Source organism: Parasteatoda tepidariorum, chromosome 2 (assembly GCF_043381705.1).
Source record: "Parasteatoda tepidariorum isolate YZ-2023 chromosome 2, CAS_Ptep_4.0, whole genome shotgun sequence".
NCBI classification, from domain to species: domain Eukaryota; kingdom Metazoa; phylum Arthropoda; class Arachnida; order Araneae; family Theridiidae; genus Parasteatoda; species Parasteatoda tepidariorum.
This window is the reverse complement of record NC_092205.1, coordinates 99,845,474-99,853,965: the sequence shown is the minus strand read 5'-3', so window position 1 is coordinate 99,853,965 and position 8,492 is coordinate 99,845,474. Positions and strand designations below refer to the sequence as shown.

The following is an 8,492-nucleotide window of genomic DNA, read 5'->3' as shown; positions in this document are numbered from 1 at the left end:
ATTTACAAAACTAGAAATTTAATAAGTCTTTGAAATGTGAATATATTTCAGTTTTAAACTATCTTATTTTAGATGTAAATAAATACTTATTTTTTCCAGATATATTAACTCATTTTTCGCTCTTGGAGAGGCATAAAGAACCATAATTTTGCCTCATATATTGCTGTTTGAAAAATAGTTATTTATCTATTCGCTATTGTGTCTAGTATTTCTTTCAACAATTAAGTACACTGTAAAAAAAACTCGGAAAATGTTTACCCAATCTTTGGTGCAAAGTTGCTAATTGCACCCTAAATTGGTTTAATGAAAAATTGTTTTATTTAGGTTGCACCATAAATTGGTAAATATGATCGAGAAATACATTCATGGCGCAATCGATTGCATCAAACTTTCATACAATGAGAGGCACAAGCTTTAACTGTGACTGTAAATACGGTGTGGCGAAACTACCACTATGATTATTAAACATCAATTCACTAGTATATAAGACATGCTAACTTGATTCAATCACGAGGTACCTTTTGATACATTAAGGTTGGCATTGTCTAATGGTCTTTTCTCCCACATTGGTGACTCAGTCTCGTCTCGATCATACACAACGTCAGCCTGCATACACTCGACTGCTAAATGCAACATAGGAGCGACTACAACCGTGAAGTTAATACACCTCTCACATTCACCACTCAAAAAAACCTGGTGACCTTAATCCAGCTCTCCTGGTCTTTCACAAGTACAGCAACTAGTGGTATCCGTTCATCGAATTCTATTCCTGATAAAATTCTGGTGGGGGAGTATTATGGCGAAACTACCACTACGATTATTAAATTATTAATTCACTAGTATACAAGACATGCTAACTTGATTCTATCTTGAGGTATCTTTTGATACACTAAGGTTGGCATTCTCAAATGGTCTTTTCCCCCACAACGGCAATTATAAGCAGCTTAGCTTTCCGACAAATTTACGGCTGGTGAAAATTTTCTAGGTCCGTGTTTTAATTGCATTCTACCGAACAAAAAAAAATTATAATAGTAAGTACTTTCTGTTAGGATTGAAACTTTTTATCAATATCTATGCTACTGTTTTGATTTTCATGTTCGATATTGCTCATTTTCGTTTGTAATGTCACATTATTACACGAATTTTTGTCTATGGCATTCTTTAATGCTTTTGTAGTAAAATTTTCAAAGCAATTATACTCCGTTTCACCTCAAGCCGTTGTTATGGAAACTGGGTTTCCTTAGGTTGGCTGGGTGCACTAAGTAGGAAATAAAGTGGTCAATATTGGCGTTAAGAAAACAAAGTGCTACATTTTTTTTATTCGCCAAGAATCTTATTGAAATTTTGATCAAAATACTGTCAAGAATAAGATTTTTTATAGCATTTAGAAATAAGCTGATTTCTTATTGATTTAAAAAAAAAAAAAAAAAANAAAAGAAAAAAAAAAAAACAGATTTTCTTTTTAATATTTTTTAACTAAGGGAAACAAATTTTAAATGAAATAAAATATCGGTTTCAAAAAGTTAATGAAATTCTTTTTATTGAATATAAATAAAAAAAAAATACTTAGATGCTCGTAATACTTTGCTTTCGATAATTATTTTTCTATGCAATCTTTTTTTTTTTTTTGTAGATTTATGTATATTACTTTAGCCCACATTAGTATTTTGGGTGTGGGGGAAGTCAACATAAACATGAATTCAAATGTTTTCATTGATCATGAAAACGGTCATAAGTATTCTTTACAATATTAACAGTTTTTTTTTTAAATAAAAGTAATTTTTTTGAAAAGCTATTTTTAATTACAAAAGTAATTTTTTTTTATTCTTAAATATATCTGCTTCCATGAAACAAAAGAAATTTAGTAAAAAAGATAATCCTCTCTAACAGTATACATGTGGAGTTTTAATGCCATCAATATGAATACCGCTTGTGTGTTTATTAGCTGCCATATCCCGCCCTCTTAGACTTAACACAAACTCTTTGATCTATCCAAGTAATTATGATGTTGCTCATTTTATATTTTAAAAGTTGACAGTTCCTTCTGCAATTTTTTTGCGGGATTGCTCTGCATAAAATTCAATTCGCAATTTCTCATGAGGAGAAATTCTACTTAGGTGCTTAGGCACATTTTATCAGCAAAAATAAATAAAATAAAATAATATTTTAAACATCAGAACCTTCCTTTCCAGGATTTTTGTGGGTGAAAGGAGGCTTAAAATAAAAATATCGACCCCCCTCAACCGAATAAATACTTGGTCTCGAAATATTTTTCAGATAGAGAAATATTTTAACATTTTTTTTCCACATAAGAACAACAATTTCTCAATTTTTTTGTAATATTGCCTTTTAAAAATTGCAATTAAAATATGACTTACTTTGATTGATATTTCTATGTTTTAAAAAAATGCAAGGATGCAAATTTTAAGTTCTTTCATTTCTTATACATTTTATTAGCATAAATTACAGAATTTATTATCTTCTTTCATTAGCACAAAGGCACCAACAACTTCAATGCCTTAGTCAAGAAAGAGGCTAAGGAAAAATATCGTTATAACCAGTGTCAAACCTATTGATAAAAATATTTATTCTGCTGAAATTACCAGAATTCTAGAAGGTTATAAACAGTTTTTGCAAACTTGAGAAGTTCTAGTTTCAAGAACAGCTTACAAACAAGGAATGTGTATAGTTTCAAGTTTTGAGAATGAAGAACCTGTGTTTGGCAAAACAAGTATTATTTTGTGAAAAGACTGCAAAGTTTTATTTGTGTGTAATCTTTTTAAATCTTGTTGTGTTCGTTACATAAAGAGTTATCCACTGAAAAATGTGATGTAGTTAAAGTAATAGCACCAGAAAATCTATAATAATGAATATAGAATAAAAATATTGCTTTTTCTCAAATACTCACCACCATTTACTAATTTGTAAAAGAATGACAGTAATTTTTTCCAAACTGAGCTAAATTTTAATTTTTTATCAAGTCATAAATTATGTTTGTAAAAAAAGTTTTATTGTAAATTTTAATTCAGATGAGGCAGAGTATATCAAGAAATTTAGTACCTTATTAAAATATTTTTCAGATGATCCCAAATTTCAAAACTGAATTTTGGAATAAACATTGAGGCATATGCTAACATAATTTTTATTTTAAATTACTGCAAATTAAAAATAAGTTTGAATTGAATGCACTCTCTTAGTAACAAAAACATACTATCTATCATATTCTTGAGAGAATAGTTTGTATTTTTTTAATGAATGCTCTGATATGTATAAAAAGTATAACATATTTAAATTTTAAGATTTTGCATAAAAATTATTATATTTCCTCTATGTATACAAACAAAGTAATTGCAAATGAATAAATTAAGTTTGAATATTGATCTGGATATTTTTTGTTACTATTTCTAAGTTATGTCATTATTTTTACATTCCTTTATTTACTTCAAATTTATTATTTCTATACACCAATGTAATTAATATTGGAATGTGTCCTTAATTAGAGATTGGGGGTTGACTAATCCAATATTTGTCCACTCTTTTATATAAATTTTTATTTGTGAAAGTAATATTTTCATTTTTAAATAATAAAAAAATTTAAAAATACATAGTAATAAGAATTTGCTTCAGCCAAAAATTAAAATTCTTTTTTATTTTCTCTTTAAAACATTAGTGGTACTAACTATATAGCGTCTGTTGGTGCTTTAACGAATGAAATGTATAAAAGAATTTTAATTTTACACATATCAACTTAAAGAAAGAAAAAAAAATTATATAAAATAATTATATAAATATATATATATTACATAGCACATCTTAAATAAAAATAGTTCTTTTTTTAATTTTTATCGATTTAAATAATTAATTTATAATTTGATTTAAATTATCTTCTCTTTCTTTAACAAATATTTACTAATAATGGTGCAACCTTTCTCTCTTTTAATTTCCTTCAAAACACTTATTTTTGGGGCAACCTTTAGCTGCTTTTAGGTGCTTTCAAAATACCATTATTTTGGTCCAACCTTCTCTCGTTGTTTGGAGCTAGTGAAAGCACCAATTTATGTAGCCAGCAAATGAATACCAATGTTTGGAGCAACATAGCCGAAATTTTTTACAGTGTAGATAAAAGTTAGCTTTAAGAGTGCTGACGAAATGCCAATTAATATTTCGTAATTAAAAATCTGTAAAATTCAAGAAGAAAAACTAATTTTCATACAATAAATACTTATTTGCTAATAAATTATGTTGTTAAACCATATTATAATAAGCTTCATTGATTATTCTTTAATTATTATTTAAAACAGCAAGACAATAAATTAACAAATATTCTATGTTGTATTTGAAACATTTAAATCTCGTTGCATTTTTATAAAAGGTACTATTTTATTCATTTAAACTAATTATTCCCTTCATTTATTCAAGTCTTTGCTTTATATTTGTTTAATATTGATATCAAATAATTAAATTTAAAATTACCATTTCTAAGTATAACATTTTGTAACTTCATAAATTTTAAAGTTTGTTTCAAATATCAGACCTATATTTTTTAGAAATATTGCATATGATAAATTATACTTTAAAATAATGTAGTTCTTTTAAAAAAAGTCTTTGAATTTTTATAATCTAAACAAAAAACTATACTAAAAATTTCACACTAAACAAAACTTTTTGAAAAAATAGGCAAATAAAAAAATGCAAAGAGGATATCATTTCTCAATGCCTTAAAAAAATAACTATTTTTGAAAATTTTTCTAAAACTAGTTTGAATTAAGCTAATGTATATGATATTTTTAAAATATATTTTTAGTTCTGCAAATATCCCTAAATAAATTTAATTGTAACTTGAACATTGTTTTGTTGGACTTGAATGTAATTTACTTTAAATAAAGAAAATCCAAGGTTATTTGGAGAAACTGTTTCAGTGATTTTGTATTAAGAAAACCTCCAAACACAATTGATCATGAAAAATATGGAAAAAATTAAATAAAATAAATGAAAAAGATGAAGAAAAATCATGCATATTAAAATTAAAAATTTTATTAAAAATTATAATTTATTAGCAACAATAACAGGAAAAATATAGAACATAGTGAATCATTAAATGTTTAACAAATATAAATGCAAGAATGGAAAAAATTATTCAGTAAACTTAGAAGAAGGATTGAAAATAGTTGTAACAAAATTTTTTTTAAATTAATGCTCAGAATGTTGGAGGTTAAAACAAATTATAGTAAAGGAGTGGCTCTAAAAGTTTTTATTTTTTTACTTAAATTAAAGGCTCATTTTTAAGTTGGTAAAAGACAAAGTACAAGTTTTAAAATAAAAAATGCTGCAGATATCTGGTGTAAATATATATAACTTTATAGCATAAAAGGGTAAGAGCATTTAAACATAACATACCAAAATGGTTACAACAGCTTAAGAAAGATTTCCTTAAATATTTACAATAATAAAATTAATAATTAAAATATTAAGAAATTTTCAAATTGAAAATAATAATATAAAAAAAAACAGTACAATAAATAAATTACATAGAAAACAGAAATTTTTTAACTCTATTAAGCAAGATATAAAAAAAATTTAAGCATTGCTACAGAAGACAGGCAATTTTTAAGCTTAAAAATAAAAAGAAAGGAGAGTTAGAAAACAGAGTCATTAAACAAAATTGAATATACAAAAAAAAAATTTTTTTTTTTTGCAAATGAAAGTACACAATATTCAAAACAAAAAGGATTATAAAATGTTTAATAGTTAACTATATACAAGAATTAAATACAATTCTTCCTTAAAGCTAAGATAATTAAGTGCTTTAAAATACAAAACTAATTTTAATTAAATAGAAGAGAATTTTATATTTTATATGATAAAAACATGTGAAGTCAAATATAATCTTAATAATGTTCAGAATGTTGATACTAACAATTATGCCACCGAAACAAAGCTAGTTTTATTGATGCTTAAATAAGAAAATCTAAAAGCTGTAAGTACATAGAAGCTATATAATGTGATAAAAATACAAAGAGAACAAGGAAAGAAAAAAAATTAAATGAGTAAAACAACTGCCAAAAATAATTATATTTATTTTAAAAATTCTTTTACATTTGTTTTAATTATTTAAAAAAAATTAAAAAGCAAGAAAACAAAATATTTAAGTCGTATAAATTCCCTGCCAGCTCACATGATTATATCCGTAATTTAGAGTGCTTTTTAATATTGTGTAATATAGCAAAATATATTAAAACATATTTTGTTCTGGCTATATTAATACAATATTAAAAAGCACTCAATTTATGGACATATTCATATGTGCTGGCAGGTAGTATATATCACTTAATTTGTTTTCTTGCTATTTAATTATTCTCAGCAGTTTTTGCATGTGTGTATATATATATAAAGCACAATAAGTAAATCAATAGGTTTCAATACTGAGCATAAGTTGCAAGTATATAGAACTCGTAAAATAAGATCAAAATACAATACAAATCAACAACGGAAAACATGGAAAAAATTACAAAATAATGAAAAAAGAGAAAAAGAAAATTATTAACATTATTAAAAAAATATAATAATAAAAATCTGGAAGAAAGGAAGATATTTCTTCATCAGCTCACATGATTATGTCTGCAAAAAGGATTGCTTTTTTTATTTTTTAAGTGCTCCTCACACTATTGTATTGATAATTTTTTTGCTTTAGCTACATTGATACAATATTAGAAAGCACTCCTTTTTGTAGATATAATTGTGTGCAGTGATGAAAAGATTTCTAGTAATAGCTTTAATATTTAAACTGATATGGGTGAATAACAAATGGGTTATTATGTTGAATGAATAATCCAAAAGCAAAACTAATTATTCCTCTTCAACGTTTTCATTTATTTTTACTTGAATTGAAACCTAGGGATATGGGACTTGAATACTAGGGATATGGGACTAATCATCAATACCGATAAGACCAAATACATGCCTGTACTTGCTAAATTAAATTCTAGTGAATCCTATCTGGAGATTGGTTCCCACAGGTTTCAGACTGTTCAGAATTTTACTTACCTTGGTTCAATAGTTACTGCCGACAATAACATAGACAATGAGATTCGGAGTCGTCTAATTTGTTCAAATAAAGCTTTTTATGGTTTAAAACGTTTTTTCAAATCCTCTCTTTTATCAAAAAATACAAAACTTTTACTCTATAAAACATTAATTAGGCCAATACTTACCTATGGCTCTGAGACCTGGAACCTAACTCAAGCTGGTGAAAATAAAATTGCCATTTTTGAGAGAAAAGTTTTGAGGGCCATCCTTGGTGGGATAAAAATAAATAATTCCTGGAGAAGACGATATAATACTGAACTGTATAAAATCTACAGAGAGCCAGATATTGTGAAATTCATTAAAATAAATCGAATGAACTGGGCAGCTCACATTTTCAGAAGGAATGATGACTCAAATTTAAAGAAANCCGTCAAAATGAAATTTTAACTTTTATTATAAACTTTCATACAAATTTCAAGTAGTCAGCTGGATAAATTACTTAAAAAATGTAATTTTTTCTACATATAAAATTTAGCAGAAAAATTCAATATAATTTAAACAAGTTTTGCAATCGAATGACTCATATAGAAGAAAGAAATCTTATGTTTGGATAAGTTAGTTATTTGTATTAAATTTTTTAAGAAGTTTGATGAAAAAGTGTTTTTGGAAAGCACCAAATTAAAAATGGGGTAGCAAATAATAAAACATTTAAACACAGAAATTGTTGAAAGAAGAGAAGTCTGTAGCAAGATTTTAAAATAAGGTGTTAAATCATTTTTCAATTATTTTCGATACAAAGTGTTGTTACAAATTTCTATCTTCTCTCGATGCCTTCTTTCAATCCCAGCTACTATGTTGGTAACCCAAGCAGGGAATTTTCTTTTTTGTGTTTGCTTCAATCGGTAACCACTAATGGCAGGGGCCATTTCTTCTTGCATTTCTGAAAAATTTAAGAAAAATAAAATAAAACAATCAAAAAAATATTACATTTGTGTGACAATCAAAAAAATATTACATTTCATATCAGTTACGTTTCAAAATATTACACAGAGAGAAAATAGTAAAAAGGTAGCATGTTTCAATCTCAATCTGTTTACACTAAAAAATTGTTAAAATAATTTAAAATGCTTTAATATAGCCTTAAAAAATTCTCAAATTAGGCTGTATTTTAGACTTTTCCCTAACCATAACTTTTAATTATTTGTGATCAATGATTAGCATGCACTCTGTTTTTTAATGGCGGACATTCTGATAAAGAACAGAAAATGTTTTGATTGTATTACATTTGCACAATCCATAATACATTTTATTTATAATACAAACTAATGAATAAAATGACACTCAAATCAATACTTATAAAAATATGGGGAAAATATTTATAAAAAAAATTTACGATGTATAATATGCATTTAAACATAAAATCAAATATAGCATTGAATTCTATTCATTTGAAGAAATTAAACACA

At 25.7% G+C, this 8,492-nt stretch overlaps 1 long non-coding RNA gene across 1 annotated transcript; it reads left to right on the top strand.

The window, feature by feature from the left end:
* Positions 1-810: 810 nt before the first annotated feature.
* Positions 811-3,380, top strand: LOC139425097 (uncharacterized). Its single transcript, XR_011636290.1, has 2 exons — positions 811-1,031; positions 2,493-3,380. It is a non-coding gene; the product is annotated as an uncharacterized lncRNA (long non-coding RNA).
* Positions 3,381-8,492: the final 5,112 nt, after the last annotated feature.